Source organism: Mus pahari, chromosome 5, assembly GCF_900095145.1.
Source record: "Mus pahari chromosome 5, PAHARI_EIJ_v1.1, whole genome shotgun sequence".
Taxonomy (NCBI): domain Eukaryota; kingdom Metazoa; phylum Chordata; class Mammalia; order Rodentia; family Muridae; genus Mus; species Mus pahari.
The window spans coordinates 130,645,000-130,664,079 of record NC_034594.1 but is presented as its reverse complement, the minus strand read 5'-3'; positions in this window follow the sequence as shown (position 1 = coordinate 130,664,079).

Genomic DNA, 19,080 nt, shown 5'->3' with positions numbered 1-19,080 from the left:
GTGAGAGAGAGAGAGAGAGAGAGAGAGAGAGAGAGGTGGAGGGAGAGGGAGAGAGATTTTTCCTTGGTGACAGATGAATAGCAATCAGTGACTCTGGGTTGCTGCTGTTCTTGCCAGTGAGAGGAAGTCCCATTATGTCTGCTAACAAATGAGCTCAGCGAGCCTTCTTGTTAGTATTGGGCAAATGATCCTCTGGATATGCCTAATCCAAACCACACAAAGGAGCGAGGCCATGGGAAGGCAGTTTGCTTGAGGCAAAATGACATTTTTCATGCTGAAATTACCTATTCCTCCCCCACCACCATCCCCCTCTTTGAGCACTGAATCCTTGCAGCAGTGGGCATTATGAGAAAATAGGCAGGTAGTCAGATGTGGTAGAAGGATCAATGCTTCTGCATTCCTCTGCCTCGGCTATTCTGGCACCACCTCCCTCTGCTCCCTCTCTGAATGAGGCTCCCAAGGAATCCTGCTAACCTGCCTCTGTCCTGAGCTGCATAGGAACATCTTCTTTTAAGACAGCCCCAGACCTCCCTAAATCTGGTCAACAAGTGTACTCCAGATCTGCCTGGCAAAGCAGAAGGCTTCCTAAATCCCTGTAACATGATGGGTCCAGAAGAGAGACATAGTAGGTACATACAACAGGAGATAGGTGGTGAGGCCATAGATAAGGTCATTTCCAATTATTTCCCATCTGCTTCAAAAAGCAACCACTTCTTACCTCCCTGATTCTGAAAATCATATCCACCTAGACTGCCAAAATGTAAATGGCCTGTAGCAAAAACATTAAAATTTAAAGCTCTACAGGATGTGAGTGTGGAGGCTGGGTTCTAGGGTGGGACTTGGATGTTATGTGTTCCTTGATCCAAAAATTACACCTTGGGATTTTTTTTTTTTTTTAAGTCTGTAAAGAGTTTAATGCAAAAGCAGAACATAAGATGGAATAAGAAGAAAGACAAAGAGAAGAAAAGAAAGAAAGAAGGAAGAGTAGAGGGAGGGAAGAGAGGGAAGAAAGCAGGCACCTGGGAGGGTGATACAGTTTCACGAACAGTTTCACAACTTGCCTGGCACTCCTCTCTATGAACACAGTAACACTGCCACCTAGAGGCTGGGACCTGCTTCCCTGGACTTGAACACCACTGTGCAAGACTTTGTGTATATTCCTTTAGAAGGCTTACAAAAGGGGAAAGTCAGTTGTGGGAGGGGAGAGGGGACGGAAGGTATCGCCAAGAACTTCAGCATCTAACCATATCAAAGTGGGTAGTATTTATTAAGTGGCTACCATACAGCAAGGACTGAGCAGTGTTAGGAATATAAACAGATATGATTCTACATTCTCTGCTCACAGATCTCAGTCCAGAGAGAGGAGACAAACACACACATAAGACATGAAGAATGGGAATTACTTTCAATGTAGAAACACATCATCCACATGATGAAGTAAAGGAGAGATTAACTCTGACCAGAGAAATTGGGAGAAGACTCGAATCTAGCCAGAACTCAAGGAAACAAAGAAATTGGAATCTGGACATCACAGGAAATCCAGATTGAAGCAAACAACAAGTGGAGCAGGACATCTAGAAAACGCACTGTGAATGCTCACTGTGACTGGGTTGCTGGGCAGACATTATCTATAGGAAAACGAACAATGAGGATCAGAAGACAGAATTGGTCTAAATCGTCCCTGGCTCTGAACGGGAAGTTACGAGAATTTTCAAGGGAACAAGAACAGGATTTTGTAAGTTTCATTCGGGGATGCCTAAGACTGGGAGGAGAAGCTGGCAATTAGCAGATACTCAATTACAAATTGTGTAATAAGTGACAGGAAGCCCATTGTCTTTGTTAAGACTTCATTGCTATAAAGAGACATTAAGACCACTGCAACTCTTAATAAAGGAAAACATTTAATTGCCTTGCAGTTTCAGAGGTTTAGTCCATTGTCATCATGGTGGGAAGCATGTCAGAATATAGGTCAGTGTGGTGACTGAGACAAAGCCGAAGTTCTACACCTTGATTGTCAGGTAGCAAGAGACTATCTTCACATTGGGCAGAGCTTGAGCATAGTAGACCTCAAAGCCTGCCCTGACAAGGACACACTTCCTCCAGGAAGGCCACACCTACTCCAAAAAGGCCACACCCCCTAATAGTGCCACTCCCCATGGGTCAAGCATTGAAACACTCGAGTCCCTGAAGGCTATACCGATTCTAACCACCATATTCTACCCCCTGGCTTTCATAGACTTGTAGCTATAACATAATGCAAAAACATTTGGTCCAACTTCAAAAGTCTCCATTGTCTATCACAGTCTCAACAATGCTTAAAAGTTCAATGTCTCTTCGAGATTCTTGCAATCTCTTAACTGTAAAATCAAAAGCAGATCTCATACTTCCAACATATCATGGCACAGGATACACATTACCACTCCAAAACATAGGGAAGAGAACACAGTGAGGAAATACTGGACCAAAAACCATCTGGGCTCACTCCATCCTCTGCATCTTTGTGTCTGTTGTCAAGATATTCTTCGTATCTCCAACACCTTTCAGCTTTGTTGACTGTAACACACTCTTTCTCTTGGGCAGGTTCAACTCCCTGTTGTCATTTTAACTCAGCAGACAGGTATTCCATGGTTCTGGAATCTCTAACCTCTTGAGGTCTCAAAGGCAACTCATGCTTCACCTTCACAGCTACTTCATACAATGGCCTTTCTGGGCCTCCATGCAGGGACACCCCTGCCACAAGCTTAGCCTCAGTAACTTACCTTAACAAGAAGGGAGACTATAATCCTTTTCTTCTATTCTTGACTCTAAAGCCAGAAGGACAAAAGCTGCCAAATTCTGCTGCTTGCTGGGGCTGGAACATGACCCTCTTGTTCAATTACATCTTCACCATCTTTCTGTTTCCTAGGTGTAGTTGTTCTGGAACTTCCTCTGTAGACCAGGGTGACCTTAAAGTCAGAAATCTACATCTCTCTGCCTCCTGTATGCTAGGCATGTGCTACCACACCTGGACCTATGCTTTTCTTTATTTCTTTTCATAAGATGCAAGCTTAGCTGGGTCGGATCTTGCCCCAAGTTCACAGCTCCCTTAATTCCATTTAAGATCTTTAATTTATTTACCTCCTTGAACATAGGATTTAGCTCCATCCTACTTCCTGGTGCCCTTTTAATCCTTGAACCATACATTTTCTATTTTTCCTTTTTAAGTTTGCTACATTTGATCAAAACACTCTTCAGAAGACTTAACCACAGAACAGAATCTATACTAGGCTGTTGTGATATTTCCTTTGCCAAATGCAATTACTCTAAATCTCTTTGACTTAGCCTTAGTCAGACTCTTCAGGCAAGGGCAAAAAGTAGTCACATTCTTCACTAAAATACCATAAGAATGATCTCTAGGCAACATACTAAAATTCTTCTCCTCTGAAACTTCTTGAGCCAGACCCCCACAGTTCAAATTATCCTCAGCAGCACTGTGTTCCATGTTCCTACTAAAATGGCTCATTAAGCCTCACTTAAAGTGTTCAATTGAATTTCTAATCCAAAATCCCAGAATCCACATTCCTCCAAACAAAAGCATGGCCAGACCTATCACAGAAATACCCCAGTCCCTGGTACCAACTTCTGTCTTCGTTAGGGTTTCATTGCTATAAAGAGACACCATGACCACAGCAACTCTTAATAAAGGAAAGTATTTAATTGGGGCTGGCTTACAGTTCCAGAGGTTCAGTCCATTATCATCACGGCAGGAAGCACGGCAGCATCCAGGCCAGCATGGTGCTGGAGGTGAGAGTTCTACATCTTGATCAGCAGGCAGCGGAAGGAGACTCTTCTATACTGGGCAGAGTTTGAACACAGAAAGCCTCAAAGCCCACTCCCACAGTGACACACTTCCTAAGTCACACCTACCCCAACAAGGCCACACCTCCTAATAGTACCATGCCCCACGAGCCAAGCATTCAAATCCATGAGTCTATGGGGATCATACCTATTCACCACACCTAAGAAAGTTTTGGAGAAACAGTAACTTGATATGTTATGGGTGTGTTGTTTTTTTTTTTTAAATAATATGAGAAAAATCTGTAGAAACAGAAAATGACATTCTAGAAAGACATCGTTTAAAACGTATTGCCAAAGTCTAGTTGAACAAGAGTCTGGCCCAAGGCACAGTGAGGAGGAAAATGGGAAGGCTTAGATGGCCACGCATAATGCTAACAAACCTAGTCAGGGGTGGGGCTACATGCAGACATAGAACCAGAGGTGGATGTCAGGTGTCTTTCTCAGTCACTCACCAGTTTTTGAGACAGGGTCTCTCACTGAAGCTGCCTCACCAATTCAGGTAAAAGGCGGGTCACCAAACCTTGGTGAACAGGGGTTATAGGAGCTAAGTGATTTTCCTCTGTCTCTAGGTGAGAACTCAGAACTGAACTCAGGGATACATGCTTTCACAGCAAGCACTTTGCTGGCTGAACCAGCCCCAGTTTGGTCAAATCTAAAAAGATTCAGTGGGTGTGGGTTAAGCCCGAGTGGTGGCACTGGCTGAGATAGGGAATGTGGAAAGAGCCACGGTTTGAAGTCCACAGTAAGTTTCATTTGAGAAATGAAGCCTCCAGTTTTCAGGAGTATAACCAAGTAGAGAATCTGCCAAAGAGTTAAAGATACTATGGGATTCAGGACTAAAGGGCCCTGGCACGTACAAGCTCTGTACATATAAGCGCATGTGCATACTCGCATGAGCTCAAGAGCTCATGTGATAATGTGTATCTTCTCATCCTGGTGTTATGGTTAAGGTGAGCCTGCAACATTCTTGATATTAAACTTGGACTCTCTGCTTTGGTAGTGCCAGAAGACTGTAGAGAGCTTCCTAAGTTTTCAAATCTAGAAAACAGGGACTGCTGTAACATTTAACTGAACTAACCTATGAGATGCACCTAGCCCACTTCACAGAACAAGTTCATATACAATAACTATCAGAGTGCCACCTAACTGTGCATTTTATGAAGTAGTGGAAAGACTGTGAAAGTCAAGTTCAAGTTCAAAACCAAGTTTGTCATCTGCATGACACTGAACAGAACTGGCCTTAGTCTCATTGGATCAAGAAGAATGGGACTGCCAGCAACCTCTACCTCAGGAGATAAAATGAGATACTGCCCACCCATTGGCTGAAAGTCAACTCGTATGTAGGCTAGATGATTTGTTAAGTGGAAGGGCATAGTGGGTGTCGAGATACTGTGGTTCTAGATAACCATGTATCTTCATGATGCCCCTCGCCCCAAAGAATGAAAATCTTCTCTGGCCCCACTGAAGAAATCCTTCCCAGGTCACTTTTCCACATTCCAGACTGGCTTTCATCACAGAACGTTTCCTTTATTCTGTCTTCAATTGAGATTTAAAAGGAGATCTTTGAAACTCCCCAGCTGGTAGAACCACTAGGGAATCAAAGCCCATTTGTTCTCTTCTACATATTCCCCACATGGCCCACCAATCAAACTCACACTGCATTAATCTGCATTGAAAGGAAATGGGTCATTATTTAAAGGAAACAAAGTATGCCACAGGGAGGAACAGGAACAAATAAGGTTATTCAACTTCGGACCGACAAAGAGTTCTCTTTGTTTATTCTTGGCCCTGTCAAATCCCTGTAGACCACACCTGTAATGAAAAGCCGAAAAATGGCCAGCAGCTGGCTTCTGGCCTGTGGCTATCACCCCTGCACAGCACCACACACTGCACCGCACCACACCGCATCTGTGTTTAGGCAATCGGATGAGCCCAGGCTCATTGGGCTGGAACTGAGGGAAATGGAATGTGATGTAACTTTCTTCAGCTTGACTTATGGCACAATGCAGGGTTTTGGTTTTTGGTTTTTGGTTTTTTTGTTTGTTTGCTTGTTTTTTTGTTTTGTTTTGTTTTTTTTTTTTTTTTTTTGGTTTTTTTGTTTTGTTTTGTTTTGTTTTTTTTACCAGCAAGCATTTAGCTTCAGTTTAATCCCTTTGAAAACTCAGTACCTTCCATTGTGTGGGGAATCCAGTAGACAGAGTAGATCTTTAGAAGGCGCTTCTGGGCTTCCACTCCCTGGCACTCCACCCTGCTTTCAGAGCTGCCCTCTGGTGTGACAGACTCTTAATCCCCTCCTTCAGTCCTGTCTTATCTGAACCCACCAGCCCTCGGTTCCTCAAGATGGCCTCATATGATGTGTTCTCCTGCCCCACTCATTTCTAAATGATTAAAAAAAAAAAAAAAAAAAAAAAGTCTGCAGAACACATCTGAAATCTCATTGTTACCTGGAAACCCGGATGACACCTGTGCACTAACTCTCCAGTCCCATCCTCTCTGCTGTTGGCACCTTATGTTCTCAGCATTCCTGATCCCGGACACATGGACCCACTCCAAAAGGTTTTCTGTTCACAGATCCAGTAAGTTGCCACTTGCATTAATGTCCTGTCTTCTCAACACCTCCTTCCTGCATCCTCTGATCTATGAGGACTGATGTCACATACCCTGTGCTCAAGTCCCTATTATATCCACAACCATTTAATGGCTTTCATGTGGCCTGATTTAAAATGCACACACAACCTCAATGTGATCCTTAATTCTCTCTACGGTCTCTGTGTTTCATCTTTATCATCCTGAGTACGGCCTCCCCACCTACTACCCAATCAGGGTTGTCTGTTGATCAGGGGTCTGTCAGACAGCAGATATAGCTCTAACACTAAAGGTCTAACAACACAGACCCCATTCATGGGAACATTCATAGGGTGTGTCTAGCATCAGGAGAACTGAATCAAAGCTGCAGGAAGTGACTTCACAGAGATCAGAAACCAGTTAGAAGCCTTGCCTGTGCTAAACCAGAAGGGGCAAGGGATAAAAGCAGTGTTCAGCCATGCCCCGCCCCCCCTACTGAGAGAAAGAAGAGCCTCGGGGAAGTATGGCTGGAGGACTGTAGCCTCCGCAGAGCCTTGGCCTGTGGGAGAATAATAGCAAGAGGACAGGTAGTAGGCATCCCACCATCCTTGACCTGATGCCTTATCCCATTACCAGGAGATCTCAGGGCAAGAAAGCTTATGCAATCCATCCATAGATGTCATATTCCCGAGACACCGAGAAGAGACAGGAAGAGATACAGTGGAGAGACAGGGTATACTGGATGGTTTTGTGTCAACTTGACACAAGCTGGAGTTATCACAGAGAAAGGAGCCTCCCTTGAGGAAACGCCTCCATGAGATCCAGCTGTAAAGCATTTTCTTAATTAGTGATCAAGGGGGGAGGGCCCCTTGTGGGTGGGACCATATCTGGGCTGGTAGACCTGGGTTCTATAAGAGAGCAAGCTGAGCAAAACAGGGGAAGCAAGCCAGTAATTAACACCCCTCCATGGCCTCTGCATCAGCTCCTGCCTCCAAGTTCCTGCCCTGTGTGAGTTCCTGTCCTGACTTCCTTTGATGATAAACAGCAATGTGGAAGTGTAAGCTAAAGAAACCCTTTCCTCCCCAACTTGCTTCTTGGTCATGATGTTTGTGCAGGAATAGAAATCCTGACTAAGTAAGACACAGGGCACTGGGAGAATAAGATGCACATCGCACCCTTCCACCCGGTCTTTAGGTAAGTGCCACAGCTAACATTTCCTATCTCACACAGTGTTGCCTGATCCTCCATCCAGGTTCATACCCTCTGTCCTCAGGAGAGATTTGTCCATGGTATTTGAGAGGCATTGAGAGATGCACATCCTGTATGCCTTGTGCCTAGTGACTTATCTAGTGGAATGACACAGAACAAAGACACAGACATGAGGCTCGTCCTACAGAAGGGAGTTCAAAAAGGATCCCACATACCCAAAAACATGTTCTGTTCATTAAAAAGGAGAAACAGGGCTGGAAACAGAACTGTGCCCCATGTGTGACTGAAATCTGTCCCACTCCGTGTCTCTTCGGGCGCCTTTCAGGCCTGGATGACATCTGCCCCACACTGTGCCTCCCTCAACAGCTCTCAGTCCTCACGGGGACTAAGGTAAAACCCACTAAAGACACTATGGCTTTAGAGCCTGGGTCCTGTTGGCATTGCCTCTGCTCAGCTGCCAGGCCTGTGAATTGATCAATGGAATAGTAAGACCGGCTCTGTGCTGAAAAATTCTTCTCAGAATAAAGGCTTTCCTCCCCGAGCAGTTCTTGCCTTTTGTCAAGGAAAAGAAAAGAAGAATCAGCCCAGAGTGAATTCCTCGGAGTGGGAAGTTGGGAGGTAGCAGATGCAGGCATGCACACAGCACATTTGTCTGAAGCCTGCACCCGCTGCACCAGGGAGGGAGGGCTCTGCCTCCAGAGCTCCAGGACCACCCTTGCCTGGGGCTTAGTTCCCTTCCTTCCTTCCTTCCAGGAACAGAGAAGCTGTGTCTCTGTCTAAAGAAGGTATGTGAGATGCCATGGAGGTTTCAGCTGTGCTAGTTGGGTCTACAGAGCTGGTAGCACCCCGGTTACTGATCAAGAGAACATTCTCAGGGAGAAGAGTGGAGAAGCTGAGATGTGTGATGAATAATAGTCTTATCATCGTCTCATTCAAGAAACATTCTCACTAAGCCTCCAGTGATAAGAGCATGGGTTCTAATCCTAGCTACCTGCTTAATTATTTTGGAAGAGCTTAAGCAACTTGGGTCTTCTGTATGCCATCCTGCTAGGAGACCTAAGGAACTTAACCTATGTTGTAGTACCCAGTGAGCACAGTACCTGGCACAGAGCAATAGTTCTCAAGAAAAATCAGCTGTTGAGATGCATGTGTAATAGTGAGCGCCATGAGGAGGCAGAACACATATAGACCACACTCTTGAAAACCTAGTGATAATAATCACTAACATTTGTTGGCAATTTACTTCACATTGGACACCCTTATGGTGCTGATGTGTACTGTTGTCATCTGATCCTCTGAGTGGGTTCCATGTTCTAAAGCAGACATTAGAGTGAAAGTTGGTTACATCACTTGCCCAAGGTTACTCAGCTGTTGAGTGCCAGAGCTTAGAGTTGAAGATCAGCAATAACAAAACAAGCCAGAAGGTAAGCTCATAATTACAGTTGGTGAGAAAATACTAGGGAGGAAATGAAAAATCTGCAGTAGCAGAACAGAGGGGCAAGCCCTACTGGGAAGTTGTGAGGGCCTCCAAGCCAAGGTAGAAAGCAAGAGACACCGTCAATCACGCAAAGAGCCAGGGCAAGAATACCAGGCAAAGGAAATAGCACACGAGTTAGTGCTGATGTGAGGGAGACACTGGAGTGTTCAAGAAATTGAAATGGGCCCAAAAACCAGCTGGGATGGTGCAAGGCAGGGGCAGAAGGGAATGTTGGGAGTCTGAAGTACAGGCAAAGCCGAACAGTGGCAAAAACTCCAACCTATATGTTGTATTTTATTAAAAAGGAAAAGAAACAAGGGATATGTTTGGTAGAGGTGTGGTATGGTGTGGGGGAAAGGGGTGTCTCTGGGGGCCCATGCTGAGGCATCCCTTCCCCCTGAGGGACCAGTCACACAACAGGGGAAGGGGAGTCAAGGGGGTAGTAGAGACACACAGAGAGAGAGAGAGAGACAGAGAGAGAGACAGAGACCGAGACAGAGACCGAGACAGACAGAAAGAGAGACAGACAGTCAGACAAACAGACAGACAGGGAGGAAGAGGAGGAGGAGGAGGAGGAGAGAAGAGGAAAGGAGAGAGAGAGAGAGAGAGAGAGAGAGAGAGAGAGAGAGAGAGAGAGAGGTAGAGGCCATCCATGAGCATGTGAACAGAGATGGGGAGGGAGGAGAGTGGGGAGAGAAGGGGCAGAGGGGGAAGAGAGGAAGGAGAGCAAGAGAGGAGGGAGCAAGCAGCCCCTTTTATAGTGAGTCAGGCACACCTCGCTGTTGCCAGGTAACTGTGGGGCGGAGCCTAGAAGGAATTCCAACATTGCATACAGCAGAAAGCTGCTCGAGGGCCTTACTGGAAAGGGTCATCTGATCTGATTGGCTGATGGAGTGAGACCTGAGTGAAAGCAGGGGCCCTTAGAGAATGACTGTAATAATATGGAGTCGTTGATGCCAGAAAAGCATCACAATTATCAAAGACAAGAAACATGCTTTGTGACCCTTATGAAATAAAGACATGGTTCACCTCCCAGACAGGATAAGACAAATAAAATTCTTTTCATGCTTTTGTAGCATCATCATCATCATCATCATCATCATCATCATCATCATCATCATAATTATCACTGCCATTGCCAGCACTATTAGATCACAGGCCATGGTGAGAGAGGTCCCGGGATTGTTATGACTCCACTCAGACTCCCAGATGAGGGGCCTACCATCAAAGTGAGAGCACCGTACCTCTGCTACAACACATACATAGGTACCCAAAGAAACCTAGCTATAGAAATCCAGAGAAAGAGGCTTACAAATAGCCCCAAGCAGCGTACAGAAGGATGAAGACTTAAAGCAATCATGGGAATTGAATGTTAGATACAACTGACTATATATCACACTTCTTTAGCCTATATTGCCCATAAGGGACTATCAGCATGCCCTGCCCTCCTTTTTCAAGGTCTGAATCTTTGATACATTTCTACATAATATTGAGCTACTTATTCATTCATGATACACACAAAAAAATATTATTGAGTGAATCTACTGTACCACTGTATCGAGCATTGGGGAAATAGAAAGATAAATGAAATACCACCTCAAGGCTCTTGATTTCACAGTGAAGAGAACAATTATCATACAATACAACCGAAGCCAGCATAAAGGGGAGGAGAAGCAGCTGAGAAATTCTCAAGATTAGTCATTAACCCAGAGCCAGGGGCAGATTCTCAGAGAAGGAAAGTGGGGAAAGAGAAATGGGGTGGGGCTTGTACCAGAACAGAGAGTCCTTTGGAGCATTAGGAAGAATAAGGCATTCCGTGTGATTCAAGTTCCACATCAAGGAGGAAGTAAGGGGACTTGGTGCAGGCCCAGTCAGGAAAAGCCTTTAGGCTACACTTGGAAATTAGGACATTTACCAGATCCCCTAGGGAACCATATTTTAAGACATGCATAATGGTTTTTTTTTTCTTCATTTGGAATCATTCAGTGTGCAGAGCAACGTAGAAGAAATGTCACTGAAGACAGCTTGAGCAAGATCCCTGTAGTAACTTAGATAAGAAACAAAGAGAATGAGAGTCAACACAGATGCAGAGAGGGAGAGGAGGAAGAGGAGCGGAGAGAAGGGGAGACAACCAGAGAAGGCTTAGAGGATGCTATGATCATTTCTATTCTGCAGGAAGACAGAAAGAAAAGGGTTATATTTTGTACCCAAAGATGAGAAGTTAGGTCTTGTAAAAAGTGGTCTTGTGGGTAAGTTTTTACTAAACATGGTAAACAATGGGAAGACACGTGTTTGAGCACAGAAGTCATAAGATCATGGACTGCGGTTTAAGAGAATATGCCCATAATACATAAATACATAATACATGGGCTGCAATGGTTGAGGAAGAGCCACTTGGGGGGGGGGGGAGGGAGGCAAGACACACTAGGATGTTACAATGATAGCATGTAAGATAGGAAGAGTTACAAATACAGCTATGAACATCTGGGGAGTCAGACACAAATGTAAGCAAGGGATGTTAGTCACTTCACAGTTGTGGTGATAAAAATGCCCCAAGCAAAGTAAGCTCATTAGGGAAGGAGGGGTTAATTTTGCTCACAGTCCAGATTATAATCTATCATGGGAGGGGGGTCACAGAGACAGAATCTTGAGGGAACTGGTCTGTTGTGAAAATTCAAGGAAAGCTTATACCTAGCCAAATGTCTCCTTTTCATATAGCCTGAGATCTCCCCAGGGATGGTATCACCCGAGTTTAGTATGGTTCTTCTATTCCTCTCAGGCATGCACAGAGAATAAATAACCCCTCATATATGTGCCTCAAGGCTTGTCTCCTAGAGGACCCTGGATCCTGTCAAGTTGACAACACAAAACCATCACATAAAGTCTTGAAGAGACTGACCAAGAGTAAGGACAACATATTAGCCTTGGTGAACAGGGAGTATCCTCTGCAATGGGGTACTGCAGGAAAGAAACACCAAAGATCAACCCTAGGGGCAAAGAACGTGTATCCCAGGCTCTTAGCAACACTGTAGCCATAGTAAACCAGGCAAAAGTGAGTGGCGTGCATGCAACATGCCTTGGCCATGCCAATCGCTAAGGACACAAAAACGCTGAGAAATTACTGATACATTAGAAAATCAAGCTGCAAAACAACACGGGTGTTGTAATCCTGTTTGTTAGAAACACATATGTGGACTGCCAAACCCCACACCAGAATGTTTACAGTTACCATCTCTGAAAAAGAGAAAAGAGAGAATTGTGGGTGATTTTTATTTTCTTCTAGATGGTTTTTCTATTTTCTACCATGAACAAGCATGACTTTTGTAATCAGAAACCCAGCAGAGTTTAAAATATATTTGTTAGGCTTATATAACATGGCTGTCTTGCAGAATCGAAAAGAGACCTGTCTGTTAACTTCTTTTTTCCAGTCCATTTATGATCTCTGAGATGCCGGGTAACTTAGATGTTGCTGCAGGGGAAAGCTGGGGGAGAATTTACACTGCACAGTGTCCCATGTCACTGAGGACAGTCCTCATTACTCCCCAAAGGGTTCTGTCCAACCTCCTGCCCCAATACAGAAAGCTCTCGCTTCAGGTTGAGCCCAGAGAGAGTCAGCAGGCTCTGAGCCCTCCGCTCCCCCTGCCCTCATCAGTACACCTCCCTTCCTCCCTTCCTCCCAGAGGACACCACCATTTCTCTTCTTTCCCTCTTCCCTAAGGCTCAACTATAAAAGCTCCATCTAGTGATGAGCTCACCCCTCTCCCCTCTCATCTCCCTGCTTCCAAATGTTCTTGTTCTCCGATTGTTAAAATGCTATCCAGTCCCCAGTCTCAGTGGGAATGGAAGAGAGGATAAAGAAAATAGACTTGAATACCTTTGGAGTGGAAGGAGAGGGGCAGGAGTGGGTGGGGTTGCCAATCAGACCCTGAAGGTTACATCATCTGCACTGAGGCCCACTGCGTTCACAGGAGCTTCTTAAAGAGTCCTCGTGACTACAGAGCCACAGACTCCAGTCTCAAGCAACTCTCGATAGAGGGTTTCCAAAGAAGTGAAGGCTTGGTCCTTTCAGCAAGATGAATTTTTCCTGCTCAGGGTGGAGGAATGATGTAGAAGCAAAAAGACTTGAAGTGGCCCCACTGTGACAGGTTTCCCTGGTCACTCTTGGCTCCAGAAATGGGTAGACCCACATCCTTGTGAATGACAAATGCTATCGAGTAGGTCCACTGGCCTCATTCCTCACTCCTCCTCGCCCCATAGCCTAAAGGGTGTTCTCTTATACTAGCTGCTCCTTTCCTGCATCTCACCCAGCAACTAAAAATCCCACAGTTTCTGAGTTAATGAAGTAAAATATGGAGAAGTGAAGCAAGGTACCCCAGACACCCACCTATTCACTTTTGTGATTTCATTTACTGTTCCATACATTGATACCTATTATCTCAGACCCTGGTGATTTGTCCAGGTGCCTGCCTTTTTGTTTATGATCTGATTAAGACAGAGCAAGGGCTCAGGCAGAGAGCATCCAGGGCTGGTCCAGCACATCTCTTCCTTGAGAGACACTCCCCCAGTGTGCTTATTTAGGGTAACATCATTTCAAAATTAGCACAACCTTTCAAGCATGCCACTGAACGTTTTGTTTTGGTTTGGTTTGGTTTAACTACAAAAGAATGAAGATTGTTAAGTCTAAGTATGAAAAACGCAACCTTAAATTTTCAGAGAGCATTGCCCTGGACTCCTGAAGCTAAACAAGCTGCTTTGGGTTACATCAGAGAAATCTTAAAATACAAGTGGGTAGGCTTTGGGCTTCTTGGAGAATTCCCACCTACAGCGTGCCAGTTCTTCACACAATATAGCTTAAATAGTCCTTGGAACTCCAGTCTTGAGCAAATGTTTGCGGAGGATTTCCAAAGTTCCCATGAGGAGAGAGGATGGAATCTAAGTTTTGAAATCTTAGTCCAGACTGGTGGTGCACACATATCATCTCACAACTTGAGAAGTAGAGGAAACACTTCAAAGCCAGCCTGGGCTACATACACAGCTGAGACCACCTAGGCTAACACTTCAAAGCCAGCCTGGGCTACATACACAGCTGAGACCNAGCCTGGGCTACATACACAGCTGAGACCACCTAGGCTAACACTTCAAAGCCAGCCTGGGCTACATACACAGCTGAGACCACCTAGCCTAAGACTTTGTCTTTTTGTTTTTTTAATAAAAAAGTGAAATCAGTCACTGGCATAAGCAAGTTACCTAGTTTTCTGCCATTTTGGTTCCATAAAACTATAGAGGAACTTCCCAAGGCAAATATTTACAGAATTTATAGAATAAAGATTAGTGGTTAAAGGGACCATAGATGCCATTTAGAAATGCCCTGTGCTTATACTGATAAGAAAATTGATGCCATTCAATAGAGCTGCCACCCCCAGTTCCCAAATGGCTATCACATGCACCATCAAAATTCAGACTACACTGGGTTACTGGAAGTCAGGTCACAGGAGAAAGCCTTGAGGTGACAACCGATGAAAGAACTGAAAGAACGTGTCCCGGGTCTGTGATCAACTGGGCAGAGGGCTTAAGTTAAGCAGAACAAAGGAACACAATGATCTGAGAACCATATTCCGCTGACACCCTCAAGATCAAAAGCCGGAAGGAGCCTGGCTGCAGGGCCACCTCTGCCAACACTAGCCCAGCCCTGGCTGAACGTGGTGTGGCAATGACAAGCAGCCAAGAAACCCCAAGGAGTCCAGGAAGAGGCAACCTTGAGCTCTCCAAGGAACGTGGAGCATAGCTAGAGAGCTGTCTAATAAGCTAGCGCGAATGAAGGGAAGCAGCTCATGTGTTTTGATTTCGAGCTTTGTGTTTTTCCAGTCCAGGTCAGCTCAGGGCCACCATTTTTCACAAACCCAGGTCCCCTCTCTGCCTCTAATGTGAAATGAGGAGCCTTTGGTGCAGGATCAGTCATGAGGAGCAAATGGGGAGAAGCCACAAACCAAGTGGCTGGCTGGCTGGGAGGGCAGGGGTCTCAGTGACCACAGGCCTCAGAAGCTCAGATAATTGACAAATGTATCTATGGTAGCAGCAGCAGGGGTAACTTGGCTCATTTAAATCCATGACTCTCACCAAAAAAAAAAAAAAAAAATCCCATTGCAGCTAAAAGTCAGCTTTACTGGTTTGTTTTTTTTTTTTTTTTTTTTTTTTTTAGAGCTGCTAATAAGGAGGGGGAAATGTGTGGTCTAAATTTCCTTTCCGATTACACTTCCTTTCTGGTCAAAGTGCTAATAAGGATGAAAAGACACAAAGTCCATAGGGATGGAAAAAAATGGCAATGGCTTTGAGGGTATGAACTATATAGTCAACCTAAAAATACAGGACAACTGATGCTAACACAGGTAGGTGACAGTTAGGCACAGAGAGTTCAAAGGGCTTCCTTCTAGATGTCTGTGAAGATTACAAGGCAAGTAACAGAAACACGGGGTGACAAGGAAGACCTGTTCTGAGAACCTGGAGACACTGGCTGTGGTTCTGACTCTACATTTCAGTCTTTCCATTTCTTCAACTATAAAACAGTAAATTTCACATAGAAATTTAAAACCCTAAAATCCATGCAATAAACCTACCACAATCTACAACATTGTATTCTCTCTATACAATGGTACTACACAATCTGCACCATTGTATTTTCTCTATAGAATGGTGACTACCACAATCTGCAACATTGTGTTCTCTCTATACAATGATGAAGAGGTCACACCTATTTTTTCAAGGTCACCTTGAAAATTAAATGGAAGCAAGTAGCATAAGCTCAGGATGAGTCAGCATAGAATTTAATATGCATTTGGTCATTTATTTCTGTTACTAGCCTGCCAGATAGAAGTTAACAGAATTCCCAGTTCACAGATCAGTGTATTGAGGCTAGGAGGAATTGGTGGATGTCTCTAAAGACACTCATGATAATCGCAAGAGCTGAGACCTCCAAACAAATCATTTTGAGTTCAAAACCCATGTCATTAGCCTCTTTAAAACACACCACTCTGATAATGTATGGATGTGCAGCAGCATAGCAGGTTATCAATAATACCAACACCTTCATGCTCACCAAGTATGATGAAGTATTTTAATATGTCTGTTGAATGAATGAAGAAATGAATAAACAGATCAACAACAAATCACAAGAGGCTGTTATACCATGAACTTATCCAGTTCTGTGGTCCAGCTAATCTAATTACTGAGAGAACTCTAGCAAAGAGTCAGAACTCAAAGTGGAGAGAGATGTATTCCCACCCACCCAAAAAAAATTGAACTGTGGACGATTCTGAAGAGAACATAGCAGCACAGTATTGCACTGGGTGTCTTAAGCACATTCAGGGATTAAGATTCTAACTTTACATGAATTTTAAAATGAATCAACAGACCAGGAAAGGAAGTGCCTAGTTTACTGACATTTCCTTGCTCACCTAATTTAAACAAGTCTAAACAAGTCCTGGAATCCTGATGCCATGCTCTCCCGTGTTCCTACTGCTTCCCTAAAATTCTATTGACTTCATACACTGTCCTACAAGAGAGTTTTCAGAAGAGCAGCAATGTGGACATTCGGGGCTGAGCTGCTGAGCAGACTGTGTGCCTTCCGTGCGTGCAGAAGTGACTCTGAGCAGGCCTTTCCGGAACTGTGGCTATACACTCCATTCCCCACTTTATTCAGCACAGGTTGGATATCTTGGAAGTAAGCATTTTTAGAAATGGTAGCCTTCCTCCCCTACTTTTTTTTTTCAGAGACAGAGGTCAAGAGTCAGTGGATGTTAAATGGTCCTATCTCGGCTCTCAGAATCCCCACAACCACACAAAACAGCCAATTCAAAAAAAAAAAAAAAAAAAAAGGTGAATTCTTGCTACTTCATCAACAGAACCTGCAAATGGTTTGAAGCCAAAATGAGAGAGAGGAGAAAATAACATTAGAAGTAAATAAATCACTGAGACGTGAAAGGAACCTTTTGCAAACACACAGAGAAGCACAGGGACAACGGGAGGCAAGGCAATGGAGAACAATGTGTGCCGTCCTCCAGGACTCACAGGAACTCGTCCTCATAGAAAGTGTTGTTCCAAATTGCTAATCAATGCTAGATACCAACACCAGCAACTGCTAATAATGAAGAAAGAATCACCTTACTTCCTCTGTAATTATTTCTGACACAGGTCTCCATGAGGAGTGTCAAGACTCAGGTTAGCAGCTCAGTGTGATAATAACCCAAGATTACCAGAAATTTCGCAATGTCGGAGAGAAAGAGGGCTCAAAGAAAGGGGAATGGCAATTAGAAATACTTGTCATGGTAATTGCATTGTGAATAGCGGACCTCCACTTCTCAGCAGCCGGTGTAGTAAAGTTTTCTTCTACCTGACTTTAGAAAAACATCTTCCAGGCAGGTAGTGCAATAGAGAAATACATCACATTTAAAAAAAAAAAAAAAAAAAAAAAAGTGTGGGAAAAGTATTACTTCTCTCTAAATAACGGTGTGCTAGATGATATATTTAAAAAATAAAGAAAGAAAGAAAGAAAGAAAGAAAGAAAGAAAGAAAGAAAGAAAGAAAGAAAGAAAGAAAGAAAGAAAGAAAAGAAAGGAAAAGACAAAAACCTCTTGAAATCCACAAGGCTGAGAGCAGTGCTACTTGACCAGCTAGTGCCATGACCTTAAGCCAAACAACAACCACTAGATCTCACTCCAGGGGTGACATCGACCCACATCCACATATTGTCTTCTACAAAGCCCAAAACAGCTCTCAGCTTTGTTCTCTTATCATTCACTTCGTCCAAAACAGCCATATCCAAAGCTCTCTGGGATGAAGTCCCTTGAGCACACAGTGAGAACTGGTCAGTGGAAGGCTCTCGGGTCTTATCCTATGAGATGATAGAGCCCACTAAGGTACCCCAGGGCATGGGCCTCTCTTCTGTGCCCTTTGGAAAGTTGTGTGAAGACACAGACCCTCCTGTGGGTGGGGGTGGGGAGTCCTCAGCTCTAATTCTGAAAGCTGCTTGTGTTTGTCTTGGAGCTCAAGTGAGCTTTCTGAAAAGCAACCCCAGGTCTAGCATCCACCGGTGGCTTCCATTACCTTTGAAGTGAACTATGGTCTCCTTGGAATTAGTGTTCTTAGCCTACAAGGCTCTCAGTGGTCTTGCTTCTCTCCAAGTCTATCAACTTAGCCCTGATTACTGCTCACTGAATAGCAGTTCTTCTCAAGCATCCTATTAATTTTATTTTATTATTTATTTATTTGCCATGTCATTCTCTCCAAGAATTCTGCTTACCTAATCAGCACTTACAATTCTAGAGCCACCTCTTCTCAGAATCCTTCCCTATTCCCATCCCTCACTGACCCCTGATGAGTTAATGCAGAGTTCTTTCTGTAGACTCTACAACATTTCTGTCCAAAATGGTCCTGTGTTACCTACCTGCCCATCCCTCCACAGACTGGGAGGGGCTTAAGGGCCAAAATCTATTTTCATGCCATTTTTAAGCCAGTTATTACAAAGAGATTGTCGGGCTCAAGGTTGAAGAAACCACACACAGAGGAAGAAAAGGAGGAAGATTATAAAATTAGATGATAAAAGGAATAGACTTGGAACATTAAAAAGTAATTAAACCTCTTTAAAAGGAAATCATTTTGCCATCTCTAGTTATCAGAGACTAAATTGTGTGGGGTGGGGTAACAATTATGGCCAGATATCTATATATATTTTTTGCAGTATTTGAAGAATTGTTTTTAATGGAAGGATTTATGGAGGTTTGAGAGAGGATTCAATGAGAACTAAAGACACTGTAGAGAGGCAGTAGATTCTGATGACCCTGTGCTGGGTCTCCTCTCTGCAACACTGGTGATAAATCACCGAGTGCCTGCTTGGACCTACCTTTGAGCATCCTCTCTGGTTCTGCCTTACAGTTCCATCGGGGCTAGGATGGAGCTAAAGGGTAGTGGTTGGTTGGTTGGTTGGGTGGGTGGGTGGG